Source organism: Typopeltis vanoorti, chromosome 22 (genome assembly GCF_054136105.1).
Source record: "Typopeltis vanoorti isolate ZY-2024b chromosome 22, IOZ_Tvanoo_1.0, whole genome shotgun sequence".
NCBI lineage: Eukaryota > Metazoa > Arthropoda > Arachnida > Uropygi > Thelyphonidae > Typopeltis > Typopeltis vanoorti.
The window spans coordinates 49,946,661-49,965,608 of NC_143570.1; the positions used below are offsets into that span (position 1 = coordinate 49,946,661).

The following is an 18,948-nucleotide window of genomic DNA, read 5'->3' on the forward strand; positions in this document are numbered from 1 at the left end:
TAATTAAATTTAATTTTGCTATTAATAAAACCCAAGCGCTTTGTTTCCAAAGGAGGTTTGGTTTGCTTTTAGGATTACTTCGTGGCGCAACTTAATCTCGCCTATATCGAAGGAACGAATGTATTAACTTATACTCGACTACTGAATAGCAGTTTAACGTTTATTTGCGACACATTATTGTAGTCACACGCTTTTGCAGCTGCCTAGTCTAATCTGTAAATAGGAAGCCTTTGGCTTCTAACCGAGTGTGTTATCTCCGCCCCTCTAATTGAATCCCGTAACTTTATTTATTTACTTAATTTTTTTGTTTGGCCTTACCAGAAAAAAAGAACTGTGGACTGGTGACTTTCAACTTAACACATCACTCCTTCCTACCTCTCTCTCTCTCTCTCTCTCTCTCTCTCTGACCTTCCAGCATCCCTCGCTTCGGCGTAAATCAAACGACACATTTCTACGGAGCCGGACATCATTGGAGTAGTAGTCACGTGAGGTTCAGCATATCGGGAGTGTGACCGAAATCTAAAAGTGATGTTTACAAGATCCTTCCTGCCAACTAAGCGTAGCCGCATCCGTAGAGCACGAGATCTGGCTTTTCACTCTCGCTCGGCTGTTGACCCTTCACAACCGGAACGCCTCTTACCGGCAGGCAAGGAAACGCAGCACTTATCCCGAGACTACAGCACGTGATTGCCGTTGCCACACCAAGTTCAGGGTAGGGTTACTGCTGTGGAAGCAGGTAGTTACCGATTCGGCGAGGGAAGGACTGAATATGCGGCGAAATTTATCGCACTTACTGTCGCCACCATAAGCGAAGGAGTGGAAACGTGCAGGAGAGTGTATTTCCGACTACAGCACAACAACCCACTTTAGTTCCGTCTAGTAAATAGCTTCTCCCTAAGAGCACACGATAGACTACGTTCATAGGTAAGATGTATGTTCGTGAGAAATTTGAGTTACTGTCGTGTTCTCGACTGCTTCCTTCATAACTGACAGGTGATCAGAGTAATTAATATCCTCCTTTCGCGTGTTAAACTCAGCTGTCAACGAACGATTAACAAACGGGAGGTAAATCGTGCAAGTTACGTTACGGAACTTTGTGTGGATGTTTGGATTTCTGATGTCCTTAGTTCAATCTCAAAGTAAGTGATGACTGTGTAGATTATCTTCTTGAAGTAAGGCGATATTTATAATTATAATTTTCTTCCAGCCCGACTCATTCGAACCTTTAGACTGGACTTGTTTCCTTTATTATAAAAAGAAATACTAAATGTTCTTCGAAATTAATAAAATTCACTATTTTATTAATTTCGAAATAAAAATTTAATTTTCTATGTACACTTCTTACTAATATAAGTTCAAGGTAATAAGTTTGCATTTTTTTTTTAAATATCAACCTATGTCACTAACAATGCATTGTTTCAGTATGTGTAGGGTTGGGGAGATGGAGAGAGATTTAAGATTACGGGAAAATGTCATATTTGTACAGAGGTGATAATAGGCAGATATCATAATTGCTTCTCAACGTGCTATCCGCATATTGGATAGCAAGTTATGTTTCGCTCGGGATTCTTTGCTGTTACGTGTTTTTAAGATTACCTTGATTTACTTAGTGAAGTCCATTCAGAATCGTCTTAAGCATTTCCTCAATGAGGTGTTATGGTATCAATCCATGCGGTTCTGAAATTAAAACACCAATAGATGTTTTTTACCGATTAGAAAATTATCAAGTGAATAGTCATTTTGTGAGGACGTAACTTTGTCTCATTTCCGTTTCTGACTTAGACCAATAGGCGTTCATCGTCAGTTTATTCATTTGACGGAATGATTGCATTCGCGAAAAACAATTAGAATAGCGATAAATGGAAATTCGTCAATATAAAACTATTACCCACGTGTCCGAATTGATCGACCGACTACAGTGCAATCTTTTTCCGTTGTTGAAACTACTCCTATATTCAAGAATGGTTTCCGAATGTTTGTTTGTAAAACGGTGTAAATACTGTCTTTTTTCACTATAAATTGGACCATTTAATGATAAAATTAGAATGCTATTGCGAAACTCATCTTGTGATTATCTGCAGTCACTTTTTTTTATTTTTTTTTTTGCAACGGTTTTTGCTCTGAAAGTACAGTATACCACACAGAAGTTACAATTATTTTAAAATAATAAATGTTATAAATAATAACATATAAATAATAGGATTCCTGCTTTTTGTCATATTTGTATTAGATGGAACACTGTAGTAACAATTGGAATGACAGGCCAATTTCTGGTAATGATTCAAAATGCCAAATTTCAACTTAAAAAAAAAAAAAAAACTGCATATCCTCTTGATCCACTATTAAAACGAACCAGCTTGCGTATTTGCGAAATGAACATTAAAATAAAATGGGGGGGGGGGGGGGGTGACTGATAAAAGTAGGCAGGCTAAACACTTTTCAACTGAAAGTGAGTTATCTTTATACAGAGCTAACTCAAAAAAAAAAAAAAAAAAACAGAGAACGTACGCTATTTTCAAACAAATTATTTCAGTGTATATAAAAAAGAACCACTTTGTCCTACTAAATTAAGGTTATGAGAACCAAGGATACTTGGCAGGTCAGGTGGTCTTAATGACCCTTAAAAGACAATGAAGTAGGCATCTTCGGTCATCATACTCCGACAGTGATATTACTACATATTGTTCTCTTCTTGTTGCCCAGTAGCTTTTAAACTTTTCTTGCTTTAAACTGATCGTTTACATCTTTCTAGGATGATGACATCTTGGATTTCTTTTCGTACTGGATTGTAATTAAATTCTCGTTTTGATAATCTGGAGTAATTTTAATCTTAACCTTAAGTTTTTCCTTATGCCTGGGTTTCATGTTCTTTCTATTCTGATAATTAGTATAGGATGACCAAGTATGATATAAGTATAATAGCTAGTATGTGGCCTCCCTCGATGAGTCTCTGACTCCCTGGAGGTCTCTCTTAATAATAATAATGACCAACAGACTATCGTATTTATGGAGTGGACCCAAGTTACCTTTTGTCTTTTTTTTTAATTCAGTTTAGCAAACACACCCATAAGTTTTATTATTCTCAGGGAAGTTAAAGAGGAAGGTATGCTTTTATTATCATCGCGTCATGTAAAACTTTAAAATAAGGATCTACTTAAAGTTCCTAAGAATTCATCTGGCAGAAGCATTGTCCTTCTTCCCAGCCTACTTTCCATGCTTGTATTAATAACACAAGAGAAAGAGATAGATTAAAATATGCTTCAGACGTCTTGAGATTGTTTCCTTTCCTAAACACGTAACAGCAAAGAATGCCGAGCGAAACATAACTTGCTATCCAATAATGCGGTAGCACGTTGAGAAGCAATTATGATATCTGCCTATTATCACCTCTGTACGCGTGCAGCTATTTTCCCAGATTAAGCAGCATAAACATGGCTCCGAATGGGAAAATTTTTAAGATTAAATAAACTTAATTTACTTCAATCTTGTCCATGCTGTTATGGCAAATACTCCATAGCGTTTGAGAAGGTGGTCATTGACGAGAGCGCTGCTCATTCCCCTCGGTTTCTATGGTTACTTTGTTTCAGTAAACCTTCCTTTAATTAGCAAAGATGATGGGAAACAGGATTCAGACGATAACGTTTTCTTTGCTTCAGTCTATTTAACTGCAAATCCACGGTGCCTAATTGAACGGTGTAACGACACGAGAAGGTAGTAAATACGCAATTTTATGGGACTTTCATCTCCATCGGCCCATAAATGACTAATTAGATCACTATTGCGTGCGCATCCTCTTTCCTGGGATATAATTGTATTTCCAGGGCTTATGAACTTGTTCCAACGCTACTTATGTCTGAGAAACATACAAGTTGAATAGTTTCATTGCATTACTTTGGTCGCTTAATAGGTAGTACCCATTATCTTCCTCCTCGAGCAGTTCGATATCCTTGTTGGCAGAAATCTGTATATGTCTTTCTAAGTCGTTTTTAAGTAATAAAAAAAAAAATTCAGTATTTTAATAGTCCTCGCTGTGTGAATTAGCTGCAGAACCTGATAAAAGATGAAGTTCATAAAAATCTATCTAAATTTTTAAATATATATTTTATAGCACTTTTCAACTATCTTTCCCTTGTGTGTAGGAGAATTTCGTTAACGGCTGTTTATATATAGTACATCACCTGTATTAACGAATTAAAGGGAGAACCAGAAATAAAATGCATTGTTTTTTATGTTACGAATATAAAAAATATTACTATAAAATTAAATTAATGAGTGATTTAAATATGATTATAATTTAAAAGAGAATTATCTGTTTGGGACAACAAAGATTTTGGAAATTTATTTTGCACTTAGACTATAATAAATTTAGTTTAATCCTTTATCCAAGTGTAAGCAAACAAAGTTTGCGCCTAAAAATATATTCAGGACTGAGGTAAGGTGGTGCAACACTAGGCAACCCTGAGCAAAGGTGGACCCAGTTCTCGGAGTTGCCTGGTATTGCACCACCTTACCTCGGTCCTGAAGATAATTTCAGGCGCAAACTTTGTTTGCTTACACTTGGATAAAGGATTAAACTAAATTTATTATAACAAAGACTTTATTTTCGATACTCGGTAGCAATCAAATGGAGATGTAACCCATACTTCAAAGGCAGATAATTATCTTGAAGTTCTGTTTACTCAGCAGATAATCTACATCTCAATCGACTTGATAGGTTGACAACACTGTCCATCGTAATCAGTGCCGAAGTAGATTATGTAATAGGTAGTATAATCAGACTACTAGATGTCGAGTTTCTAAAAGAGACTGGTACGTTTATGCCTTAAAGTAGCCACCGAATCTTTTTTGTTAAACAACTTAACGTTTACCACAAAGCTGTCAGTCTCCACTACAAATAGTTCGTGTAGACATGGAACGCTATAATTAAAAAGACAGTGCGCATGCTCAGAAGTTCCGGTTGATTTCTAGTTTGTTTTGGGCTTTCTCTACAGGGAGTATAAAATCGAAGATGATATTCTTCGTAACGTCTAGTAAAATTATCTAGAATACCGGGGTCATTACATGTCGAGCGGCTTTATTCCTCTGACGCTAACACAAAGATAAATTCATAACAAAAAAATAAAAATAAGTCTGGTCTCATATTGGATACAAATAAAAGTTTAGCCCTCATGGAACGATCTTTTTTTTTTTCATGAGCGGCAGCCTCTCCGACCTGGTCCGAATACTGAATATATGGGATTATAGAGAGAAAGCAGTCTTTATGAATCATCATTGATTATTTCAAACAATAATGACCTTCGTTTGATATAAATGAATTCATTTTTATATACTGTACTTTGTTGTGTCAAAATAAATTCCTGGATGCATGTAATGCGTAACAACAAGAAAGAATTAAGTATATATTCGCCTAGCGCATTTTTCTTTCTCTAAGGTAATGATTTGTGCTAGTTCTAGATAGTGATGTACCTATCAAAATCCACTTTAAGGGTGTTGGCTGGGACAACTGTATAATAGTAAAAATGTGGGCAGAGATGTACCAAGGATTATTGGTGCCTGAAGCAAAGACAAAAATAGCACCCTTAAAATTATTTTCTGAAAACGTTCCCTCCGCCTTTGTGATTTTTTTTTTTAATACTTGAGACTATTTCCTTCTCTTTTGCATCTCCTGTACCGTTGTTGATTCGCTAATATATGTGCATAATACTATCGCAAATCAATGTGCGCAATGAGGATGTCGTATACTCCACTGAGTGCTGTATACTTAACTGGATTTAATCTTACGATTAGTCATGTGATCAAACATTACACAAACACATACTAATTAAAATGAATAAGTAGATGAACCTGAGTGCTTGGAATGCAAATCCAAAATCCTTTTCGACCATACCATTCGATTATCGTGAAGTTTCAAGATGGTAATCTTTAAGCTATACTATATTCTACCCAATAGTTCTCAGACTGGCTCAAAATCAAAGTGTAGCCGTAACATTGTCGTAAATAACTGCCATTGTTCTTTACTTCCAGGTAATCTTATTGCGAATTTATACATTGAATCCTGAGCGCTTCTGCCGCAACTATAAACACCGATGATCGTTCCCTTTGCTGGCGATTCTTTGAGTTTTTGAAGGATCCTAAAATCCATTCTTTGAACTGCACTTTAACCCTTCATTTTAGGAAGGAAATTTATAAGGAACCATGAATGTAGGACACCGGACCGTAGAGCAAACGCAACCATGCGTTGACCTCCTTTCTGGTCATTTTCAGAGAATATTTCTCCTTAAATTCTTAAGGACAGTAAAGTAATACAGCTGACTGACATGTTGATCAAAAGGAACGAATACGTTAAGTCCTGTTCAGCTCTTTTTAACCATCTGAATAAAAAAATGGTACAACGCTCATTCTCTATCATTATTCATTTATAAAATCAAAAAACATAATAAAGGACTCAAGACTAGCTAGCTCACAATCGAATGATATTTGCTGCTGACAGCGGAAAAAAAGTTTCCCGTTGTCTGCAGCAAATATTGTCAATTAATATTGTTTTTATTTTTTAGCTGTTTGTTTGCTGCGCGTGCGTCGAAGTTAGTTATAATATAAATTATATTATAAATAATTATTGATAATATTTTGATTTAATAATAAAATAAATCGCGCATGAATAACAACTACATTAATAGTGTAAATGTTATAATCTAATCTGTATTTTTCTCTTATCTCATAATATTTGGCAACCTACCAGAACTAAAGAATTCGGACTGTATTTTCATAAGAAATTATTAACATTAGTTAAAATTATCAGCATGCATTTAAAAAAGTCAACAATATTCTGATATATGTACTATCAATTGGGGTTCAGGATATTATGACCGTACTGGTGAAGTTTACATTATTAATAATCCCCTATAAACAGTTTTCTTCCAAAATTCGGACATTTCTTTTAAATAAAACACTCTTCTGACTAAACCAGAGACTTCGGTCTTTTAATCTTAAGTTTTTCTTCGAATTTTAAAAGTTTTGACCAATAAATTCAAAACAGTACAAAGATTGTGTGGAATCCAAACTGGTCTTACATCCTTCCACCGAACACCAAACTACTTTATGACTTATTAGGAAGACAATTTAATTTTTTCCAAAGAGCTAACTAGAAAATCTGACAATGGCGGGCAGTGAAAATAAAAGAAAAACAGTAAGCTATGCTGCAAGTGACACTCGCAAAAGTCTGCAATAACTTCGGTTAAGGCTAAACGCAATAAAGACTGTGCTATTTGCGTAATTCTGTCTACCCCTTGATCATGGTGTTGTGTTTCAGAGGGAAGTTTATAAAGTTGTTTAAAAAAACGAGCATCATAATTATTTTCTTTTTGGTAGCTTACGGAGTAATGTTAACTACCATAGTACCTGCCACGTAGGCTGCTCTTCCTTAACTGTTTCGCAGGCTAATCTTCCCTACTCACTGTAAAATCAAAATAATATAGGAGCATTTATATCTCAGGACTTCAAAAAGATTCAAAATAAAATACTCTGGTGGCTGGAAAGAGAACAAAAATGTGAGTGTAATTATGCTGAAAAGTATTTTAAGTGAATTTAATTTTCACTTCATATACTAAAATTGTTAATAGCAAAGGCAGGATATTCATTCCCAAGAACTCACAAACCAGCAGATAATAGTTACATTCCTTTAAGTATTGCTGGCATGTGCTACTGATGACTAACACTTCACTTAGGAATAAACGTTGATAATGATTTTAAATGAGAAAAATAAAGTGAAATTAATATATATTCGGTCTGCTCCAACAAATTAAAATATTATACAGGTAGCACAACATCAAAAAGATAGCTTCGTATAAACTTTTGCAGAGTACATTTTTGATTCTTGAGTATATCACTGTCGTGATGGAGTGCTATTCTCAAGAATTTGCAGTGGGTGTTAACAGACTATGATAGGAAAGTGTCTGTTAGATAGAAAAGATGAAATTTTTTAAAGAAAAGTATCCACCTTCATTATATTGTAAATAATAACTCTAAACGTGGTAGTTTAATCCTTCTTAATATCAGGCAGTTATATTTATAATATTAAAAATCTCGAAGTAAACACTAGATAAGTCTCGGAGATAAACGTAATAATCGCAAAAAAAAGGATTATACTTTTCCAGGGAGGAAATTCCTTGAGGTCATTTACATTCTTGTTACCATAAAATTTAACTTCCCTAACGAGGTGAAATTTGAATAAATTTTTAGACAGGATTAAGATCTGCTAATCTTTAACCAGAGCTACAAAGGTAATGAAATCTTTTATTTTCTAATAAACAATGGAAATAATAACAGACTGAAATCTACAACGAGCTTCTTGAGAAAACTCAGGCTTCCAAAAATGATGAAATTCCAGTAATGTTAACAAAGGCTAAAACTTGTAAAAATAAAATAACAGTTAGAAAAGTGATCTAAGCATGAGGAAAATATTTAAAACTTGATTTCATAATGGAGGTTTAAAAAGTGGCATTTACGCCGAAAACGAAGTTAATACTGAATTTCTGAAATTTTGTATTAATTTATTTTATTAATATTGGAAGTATTTATATAAAATTCTATTCTTATTAACAAAATGGTGCTGATTCCCTTACATATTTACAATATCTTTCCTATAGGGTTGGCGCTAAAATATTTCAAAACAAACCCTACTTTTATTTTTTTTTATTTTTTCATTTGTATTCTGCTGGAAAGTGAGATCTAAGGGATTTAAGCGGAATGGCCTTTGCAGAGCTCGACATCTTTTCTCCGTCATTTGCATATTTATTCATCTGAGTTGTTTACTTTTAACATTTGTCAATTCTCGCTGCTGCTCTCCTCCTGGACATCTGAAAACGTCATTTAATCCTCTAAGAAACGGGAATCCTTTAACGGCTTCCTCGTAGCTCTAATGTATTGCTTTATCATGGTAACAGCGTCTTGGCTGGCGTTCGCCGAAGACTTATAGATACATTTGCCTTTGGCCGTTCATCTGTTTTAAAAGTATATCGGCCATCAATTCAGTTGTGTATTTAGTCAACAAGAAATCCCAACCACGCTTTATTTAATATAAGCAGATAAAACATCGCCAATCAGCTGTAGACCATCCAATAAACAGATCACAAATCACAATAGAATTCTGAAATTCTCTCTCCTGGAAAATAACGTGTCGTCTATGTTGGCCACTCTTTCACAATCTGGTAAAAAGGAAACAGCCATTACGCGCGAGACCCGAAATGTGTACAAATTTAAAACGTTTTAAATAACAATCGGAGATGACGCACTTGTGTTGTGATGGCAGTTGATTTATAACGGTAGTTATTCACGGTAATAAGAGTCATGAATGCGACTTTGGGATATAAAGTCAAATGGATTTGAATTGTTTCAGACAAAATATCAAGGTTTAGAATACACATCAGCCAATCCTTCGGTATCGGAAAGCTAGGGTTGTATGCACAGTCAGGACTGTAATCAATAGGATTGAAGTGATATCTTCACTTCAATGAGCGTTTCTGATTTGATTTCTCCGACTGCACCCAGAACATTAAAGTATAATGTAATAGTGAGTTTGTGATGGCTGAATCGCTTGAGTTTTCCAATGCAACCAAAACCAGTTCTGTACTGTACTGTACTGTACGGTACGGTACAGTAGAACTGGTTTTGGAAACAAACAACGACCCCATAAGACCTTTTGTTTACCAGATGAATTTAGACCAAATGACAACAAAAGGTGAGACAATTCCAACTGCCTCGTAGCAGATTTCATCGCAAATAGCCGTTTATATTACATTACAAACACAATGTTACGACACCATCGCTTTGTAGTGAATAATACGTGTATAACGCAGTTCAATAAGAATGTTTTAAAATTCCTATGCATAGCACGCGACACTAGGTCATTATATCGATGTGTAAAATGACGCATTTCAACATTAGTTCGTAATCCGAATTTGAAATTCGGAGGTGGCGGCGTTATGATGTTGTATAATCTCACATGGATGTTTTATGTAGTATGTTTGCTTATAAGTTGCTTGTGAGAGAAAAAAATATTTATGAGAAATACTTCTGTTACGTAATTATTCAAATTATGCGTTATCCATTTGACGTAAGAGCTGTGATATTGGCATATGTGTGTGTGTGATGATTGAGCTGTGAATCTTGGAAAGCGTGCATGCGCATAAGGTATAAAAGCTGTCGCTTTGGAAGACAGTCGTTGTCTCATGGAAGTCAAGGTCGCATTGGTGCCCGTCGATAAGTAAGGACACAAAAAACATAAGTAAACATTTCGTCGACAGGGAAGTCTCGTCGTCGGAAGGGGAATTGCCCCTTCCGCCGACGATGCCAAAAAGAACAGTTCTTTGACAGGGAGTTGACGAAACGTCGGCCAGATAGAGGGGGAAAATAATGACGGGACAAAGAACGTTGTTGTTCATATGATAAGGAACTGAGACAAATTTATGCTGAAGTGATAATTATATGTGCGTCTTCTCACATGTAATTATTACTTCAGCATAAATTTGCTGAAGCAAATTAATTCGGAATCCGTCGTGAATGTTCAGTAAGTTTGAATTGCGCTTGAACTAATGTTCAAGCACAATTCAATGTTCCCTTTATTTAGTAGTAATATATTCGTATTGTCTATGAATATCAATGTTGGAAAAGATGAAGACTGTTACGTTAAAGGATGATATAATTTCAAGTAAGCTGATGCATGTCGAGCTAAATGCTAAATTTCATTGGTAGATGTATTTGTACCTAAACAATGAATAGGATGAGAAAGAATTATATAAATTCATGAATGCTAAATTTAAAATTGGTTATATGAAGTTTTTATGATTATCTTTTGTACATATATTAATTCTTTAAGTAAAGATAATGAGATTTTGAGCGTCATTAATTTGTGCAACAGCATGGTGATACTGAAAGGCAATGAACTAAGCCCAGAAATCACGAATCCGGAATAATCTAACAAAGGAAGGGTTATAGTTTAAACTATTGTTAATTTACGGCACGACTGACTTAAGAATATTGGTTAGACGCAAAGAGGATAACACATTTATTACAGTATAAGAATCTCATAAATTCGCATCATTGAAATAAATGGCGCAGTCGATAAGGAATAAAAATAAAGGGGCGTGAATGTGACAGATAAATAACTATAATAAACTGATGTTAACAGTATAATCCTGGTTTGGCCGCGGATTTCTTTTTGTGGTGCCGGGAATTGAACTCAGAGAGGTATTGGAATATACTGGACAATGCAATGCTTCCTACTTTGTGGCTTTTCTCTGAAAATGACCACTTTCTCTTTCAGCGAGAGAATGCACCGTGTCATAAGGCTGTTGCTGCTGTAACTCTGTAGTTCGTGGACATGGACGTCACAACACTTCACTTGCCTCCACTGAGTCCTAATCTCAACCGTAATGGACATCTGTGGGATGAACTAGAGCGTCGCGTGAGGTCAAGGAACGTCCGTCACACAACAGTTCAGGACATCATTGCATGCCTACAGGAAGAATGCTCCAAAATTCCCATTGATCACTATCGTACGCTTGTGAACTATACCGCAGTAGGACTGGTGTAGCCGTCACATAGAACAGCGCTTCCCAAACTGTGGGCCGCGGCTCCCTTGGGGGCCGTAGGTTTTGTTGAGGGCGCCGTGAAATAATGAAAACAAATTTAAAATGTTTTAAGACTAAGTAGATTTTTTTATTTTAAAAGAAACGTATTTAACTTTTATTATTTATTATTTCTTTTTTGTTATTTTTTATATTTTAATGGAAAAATTCACACATTGGTGTTGGTTCACAAACTTAGCTTCCTGCGTATTTCGGCGCTTAATGAATATTAGTAAATATTGCTTATTCATATGTTTCATTTCAAAGCAGTGGTTAATTGTATTTACTTCGAATGCACTCCAGGGAAGCTCGAAATCTTCCTGTCCCTTTCATCACCAATTCCTAATCAGGGACTGTTGATATTGACTTTATATACATACATATCAAAACTCGTTTTATATTATCACTGTCATCCAAGCTAGTTTTCTGTTACCAATAAAAGTTTCACATATACTTCACACATGAAAAAATGCTTAAACAAGGTCATGAGGGGGAGATAGTAACTCACTTGTAGTGGTAAACAACACACCCTCCCTAACAGCCACTATACTGCAGAGGCAATAAAAACAAGTACTTTTATTATGCCAGTGAATAAGGTATGAGGAGTCTGTGTAATATATTTCTCAACAAATAGTGCAATTAGAGACAACTGGGATAAAAACACACTAATTAATGAGTCACATGTCCCTCATACAGAAACTATGCTGTATAGACTGAAACAAAACCATATGTTGCATGGGCAAACACAGTATCTAACTAAAAACTATTGTTATTAATTAGATGTGTGTGAGTTCGATTTCCCAAGGCAGCAATAAAATTCAACCGAACGTGTTAAAATTCGTAAAAGTGTTAAAACTAAGTAATATATATATATATAATGAATGTTATGGCAGTTTTACATATGGAATTCGGTTGAAGAGAGTTAGCATTTCAACTCAATTGTGTGCTATGCTTTTATCTTTCGGTTGCGCGATCTTTTGTTAATACCGCACCAATCATATGCACGTTTTAATAACCTGCCTTTGCTGTCTGTTTCGCGTGAGGCTTAATTACCGTAAAGGGAGAAAGCTCACAAAAGAGAAAAATGTTCCTGGTCTGGGGATTCCTTATTCAGGTAATATTCACTAATTTCATGTTATCAATCTGTGGTGTGCCAGTGTCGGTAAGTGGTGATATTATTTGATCTATTCTACGTTAAAAAATGTAACCCTGAGATGGATAAGTGACTGATAAAAAATAAAAAAAAATTCCCGCGAACAATCAGAAGAAGCAGAAACAGACTAAAAAAAAAAAGGACAGTATTTCATATTTTACCAGAACAGCCCGCATCGTCTTCAGAACCAAACGGTAAGAGGCAAAAAATGTAATATATGCATTTGATTTTTGCAATATTCGCTGTGTATGTTTTGTATTGAATATAAATACAATAAATATTATAATAATTTATCTCTCTATTACGATTTTTTTCGAGGGGGGCCGTGAAATATTTTTATTTTTGCAAAGGGGGCCCTGACATCCAGAAGTTTGGGAAGCACTGACATAGAAAGTAGGTCCTACATCTTAAGGCGGGCGCATGGCTGTTTGTTCCTCACACTGTTGTGTCCGTTTGTTTCTTTTCAAGCAGCGTATATAATTTGTATATAAAATATATATAAAGGAATTCTATATTTCATATATAGAATACAAAAGAAAACAATATAGTAAATTTTAGTTTTTCAAAAATAACTAATTTTATTAATTATATAAATTATGTGGATATTAAATCCAACAATATTTCAAAGCCGAATCCAGAAACTATATAAGTTTCTTACTAGCACGATCGCTAGTAAGCATCCATATATTCGCCTCCTATTGTTTGTTTGATGTCAGGCTAGTGAAACCTTATCAAACAATAGGAGGCAAATATACGGACGCTTACTAGCGATCGTGCTTCCTATCGTTTGGCTGGGGCAGTTCGTAGTATGGCGGCGAGTGTTCCCATTTAAGCTCTCTGGTCAAACTTCGCCGAAACTTTTATAGTTTCTAACTATAAATGTATTCTGATCACCGCGTAAGCATGAAAGAAATGATTCTCATCATCCATGGAGATGTTACTAACAAGCGTTGTAGTCAGTACGGTAAGCTAAAGATAGGTGTTTCCCTTTTGATCAATCGGCTGGCCTTTTTAAAGAGATGCAGAGACAGTAATCTTATTCCTAACTGCATTAAACTAAAAAATAATTTTACTTCCGCTAAAGCACTTCGTATCTATGCATGCACAGAGAAAGCAATACTTAGAGAGTAAATCCACTCTAACAGGGTAGTTGTCCCCATAATTTTCCATAATTTATTCCGACTTTCACAGTCTAGTCTGCTATATTTTCAAGATAAAGTTATCTTACTCTTCGTTATATTTCCTAGAAAGCTTCATCGGACAAGCACACAGATAATGACAGCTATTCGGTGAGCGAAATGATTATCTAGGAATTACTGCAGTACACGGATGTGGGGGGGGGGGGGGTTTAAACCAAAGAAAGTAATTTCGAAGGGTTTAATAATTGGCAAATTCCCTTTACAGAAGTGGGAGAAAATATCGAGTTTTCCTGGTTGTAGTATTTAAAAGAAAAAGTACTAAGCCCTTATTATCAAAAAAATAAAAAATGCGAGTACTGATATTGCAAACATCTAATGCTTGTTAAGAGGATCATCTGGATAAAAACATTGAGATTTAACAGAAGCAGTCGAAATCCACCCGAGACTTCATTTCATCAGAATGAAGATAGTATTATGTGACTTAAATAATTATGGCATAGTTTGTCTGTCTGAGATTTTTCTATTAATGTGTTTAAAGAATTCTTGCACAATATTATTTAAGGTAGCATTTTCGATATTTTTATCTTTTGTTTAGTCTTTAGATGATTAATGAGATTTCAATGTTGTTAGCGACTTGTTTTTAGATAACCAAAGATCAGTAAGGTTATATCAATGTAATCTCGTAGTTGGGTCCTAGACAAGGAAAACTTCCACGTACGATTCTAGTCACCGCCGAGAAACTTTTTTAAATCCGACTGCATTGTTAGTACACGTTTCTCGCGTATAAGTATTATGATCTACGATACCATGTGCACGTGGTATCATAGAGCACATGAATGCAAATGCATGTACTAGATACGAATATGCCTTTCGTGTTGTGTGAAAAAGATATTCCATACAGTTAACCTTTTGAACAATGAGAACGTATTAACTGCACCGACACTACCCCCACATAAGCGGTAGCACATACATTTAAATAGAGTTTAAAATACGGACTTGCTGTATACATATATATTAGAAACTAGTTCATAATGATTTTTCAGTCTTAAACTTGAAATGATATCACATCTGCCCTTTCATTCTGCTGACCTCAACTATCAACTCTTGAATATCTAAGTAAGAAGATGTAAGAAGTAGTGGGCTTTACAAGATTGTTTATTTATAAGATGCTGAGAATTTTGTGAACGTGAGATTAAAAGAAGCGCAGAGACTGGAAAAGTAAAAAGATTTTATGTCGAATAGACTTACAGCTGCTATATTGACTACGTTTAAGAGGCAAGTTATGATTTCTTTCCTTTTTTAGAGTTTGTTGTTTTCCTAGATGAGTCACTTTCCCTTGTATGCAATATATAAAAAGAGCAAAAGAGAGGGGAGGAAGAAAGGTTTTGATACCTGAAGACGAACCTTTTTTCGACAAAGATTTAGCTGGGATGAGCCAAAGAGACTAGAGAGAGAGCCATAATGGTATTTTCTTTATTGATCGCGGCACTTCACGTTAGTTATGGTAATTGATAAAACGAATCATTCAGGATCATGGGCACAAGGCAACTCATCTTTCTATGCTAGATGCTACGGAGGTGTATTAGGGATTTTACTGCACTAACAATTATATTGTATAATTGTTAGTGCACTCTATTCCTGTCGTAATATATACGACGGGAATAGAGTGTGGCGTTATTATTAGTGAGTTGATGAGTGTACCTGTTTGACCATTGATGCATCATTACGGTGTCTACAGAGATGTCATGCATCTTGCTCGAGCTGCAAGCGTGAACTAGTCACCAGTGTATTGCTGTTTCCGCTCTTCTCTAGCTTTCAGCGTGTACGTGCGTTGAAACGTGCTCTCTTGGACTATCGATTTGCGCAGTAATGATGTTGCAAGTGAAGTGGTCTGTACTTTGTAGCCATACATATTAATAGAACTCCTATTATTACCGTTGCTCAAGGAGAATTAAACAATAAATTAAGGGACGTGGCAAAGTTATATGGGACGTAATATAATCAGTACGTCCAGGACTTTGCTGAACTCTGTAATAACCTGGACAGAATGTCACGTACGTGGAGTCCACTAGACTGCCTTCCTGTGTTCAATCGTGAGCTTGCTGTCGGCTAATTTGTCATATGATAGTGACACGGCTGTATTTTCTCACAGTATGAAATTTCAATAAGTTAGGTTCATGTCTTAAGCATTTTTAACTCTGTCTATTAAAGGCTGCAGACACCGGAAACATCTTTTGTATAAGGTCAAGTGCTGGTTGTCTGTGGTAATGCAATCATCATCTTGTAAATGTGAATTATCCTAAAAGAATTCCTCATTTCACCAAATATTGAAATTACCATAAATTATATACTGTATAACATAAAAAAGCATCGCTTACTTCCCCTTCTCAGTTTTACATGATTAAACACTACAACTTCCATATATTTTAAACTGTATAGGCATTGAAAATTCGTAAGTACATATAGAAGTAAATCCAGTGGTAAAAAAAAAACTCCTTCATCCCATATTGAGATATTGTATAATGCATTAGGTGGGATATGACATAAAAGAACTATATTTGAATTAGTTATGTGGAGGCGGAAGTCATTTTAAAACCGACTAACCAGCCGAAAAATCACTCGCAGTTATTATACACAATATACCAGCCTTAATTACTTTTGTTTGTAATTCCAAACAATCCATTAATAATTAATTTCTGTCTTCGAACACAGAAAGAAAGAGGGGGAGATGAGGAGAAAAAAAATACACCTCATAATCTGAGACCTGCAATCGCATTCCTATTGCATGTTAGGTATGAACGGCCAACTAAAACTTGGCTTTCTTTGACATATGATTAATGCACTGATAGGGCCATTAATGCTATCTGCATAGTTTATCATGGCGTGTGTAATTCTGGCTGTTTCTCTTGTTTTTTGAGAGAAAAAAAAAACAGCATATTTTTATAAGACCAGCTAACGCATTCAATTGAAAAGATCTGGTAAATATTCTAAGCGTCCTAGGCGGAATTCGAACTCATGTTTTTCCAACCGAAGGACGTCGTGGGAACTTAACTACGGAGAATTCTGAGATCCAAAATTCATCTGTTAATTTCATGTTTGGCTCACACTGGTATTCCTCAGAATATAATATAGGGAACTGTTCCATGAACCGGAAAATAGTAATATAGAATTATGATTTGCTTATGTTGTCACCCAAGAAAGGTTATATTCAAACCTATAGACCGTTTTGTAAGGTGTATGAGCTGAAGATTTTTTTTGTTTTTATCAATTATATTAGATGTATATTAGATTGTATTTAAAAAATGAAAATTAAAATTGAGTTTAAAAAAATTCCAAATAACAAAAATGTAGATGTTGTTCCCTCTGAGAACTGCAGACTAAGAAATTCTTTAGAATCGGAGGTATCAGATGTGCAAAAAAAAAGTTTTCTCAACTGTTGTTCCTCAAAGAATTCTGAAGACAAAGAATTGTTGAGGTGTCAAATTTATGAAGTCTGTAACGGAAAGCAAGTGGTATATTTCGTTTACTTATAGGCTTTTTTTGTCGATTTTAAAAATTCATTTCCGTCATCATTTACTTATAACCAAATTTAATGAAATCAAACTGCAATTTTCAACCAGCATCAGAACAAGGTAACTCTTCAGGAGAAATAGTTCTTTTTTGCGACGTCTTTTCATGTGACAATTTACACTAGAGAGGAAGAAAGCAGTGTTGCTTGCATGTGAACAGCAAATTACTACCGATAGGAAGATACTTGTCATGCAACAAATTAGTTTTATACCATAAAAAATAGACATTATGTTGTTATAGTCCAGACACGACATGTCAACTTTTTCTGCTATCCAACTATACAATTCCAGTTTCGAATAGACAGACAACAACAAATTCCTCGAGGTGTATATAAAATCATTCGGGCATGAAGCTATTTTTTGTTTTTATTGCAGCTCAATGATAATACTATTATTTCCTCATCCGTAAGCATATCTTTCAGGCACATCTCTTCCGGTCTTACACATAAACACAAGGAACGCTGAGAAAAATCTTAAAGAATTCTTCTGTCACCACTCAATTGCAAATGTGATTTGATTGGATTGGAAAGGGATCGAAGTACCAGTTGCAGAAGTAGTTGAGATTTCGCACTCAGGTGTGTGACCTTTTTATCAGAGAATATACGTAGAGCAAAGCAACCAAACGTGTTTTTAGGAAGGGGAAAATGTTTGGACCACACTTAGGTGTAACTCCAAACAATAATAATACAGATTAATCGATTTAACCTATTCTTTTTTTTTAATTCATTTCACCTCTGGTATTCATACTTGCCTTCTTTTTTCCAGGAGAACAAATTTGTGATCAAGCCTGGCCGTTTGAGAGGGACAAAGGTTACGAGTTAGTGGACCGTGCTAGAATGAAACGAAACGCCACGTCCCACGAGGAGTGTATGGTGCTATGCTTGTCCTGGCAAGATTTTGCGTCTAGGTCGGCTGATTTCCACCATTTAACTAAAGAGTGTGTTCTTAGCGACATGGACAAACATTCTATTCCAGGAAGAAGGTCGTTGACCGTAAGTGTGAATTTAAAATATAATTATACATGCATTCATACGGTAACATGAGGGAATTAGAGTGTTTTTACGTTTAATTTAAATACGAAACACTTCTCATGTTCTCGATATTTCATTTTAAATCCGAATCTGCTTTTATACTTAAAGCCAAATTCCCTCAATTTAGAACGGACCGACCATATGAACACACATGATTAACAACATACTGGCCTCAAAGCCCGTAAATCCTAAACAAAATAACCATCTATTTATAATCAGATATTTAGATTGGTCAGCTTACGCTTTACCTTATCATGAGAGGTCTAGACAGCTGAAACACGAGAATGTTTGATAAAAGTATCTTTCAGCAAAAGAAGGTATGTCTCGTTCTGGATCCGTTAAAGGAGTTCGTAATTGATCCAAGACAGACTGGTATGAGAAATGACTACATTGTTACCGATAAGAAGTTATGAACCTAGTATGTCAAGACGC

The 18,948-nt window shown here is 35.3% G+C and overlaps 1 long non-coding RNA gene across 6 annotated transcripts in view; it reads left to right on the forward strand.

Moving 5' to 3' along the window:
• Positions 1-18,948, forward strand: part of LOC150094407 (uncharacterized) — an 849,964-nt gene that overhangs the window by 805,763 nt on the left and 25,253 nt on the right. For all 6 annotated transcript variants that reach the window (XR_016550250.1, XR_016550249.1, XR_016550254.1 and 3 more), the window contains exon 17: positions 18,251-18,477. This is a non-coding gene — a long non-coding RNA (uncharacterized LOC150094407). The remainder of the gene's footprint in view (positions 1-18,250; positions 18,478-18,948) is intronic.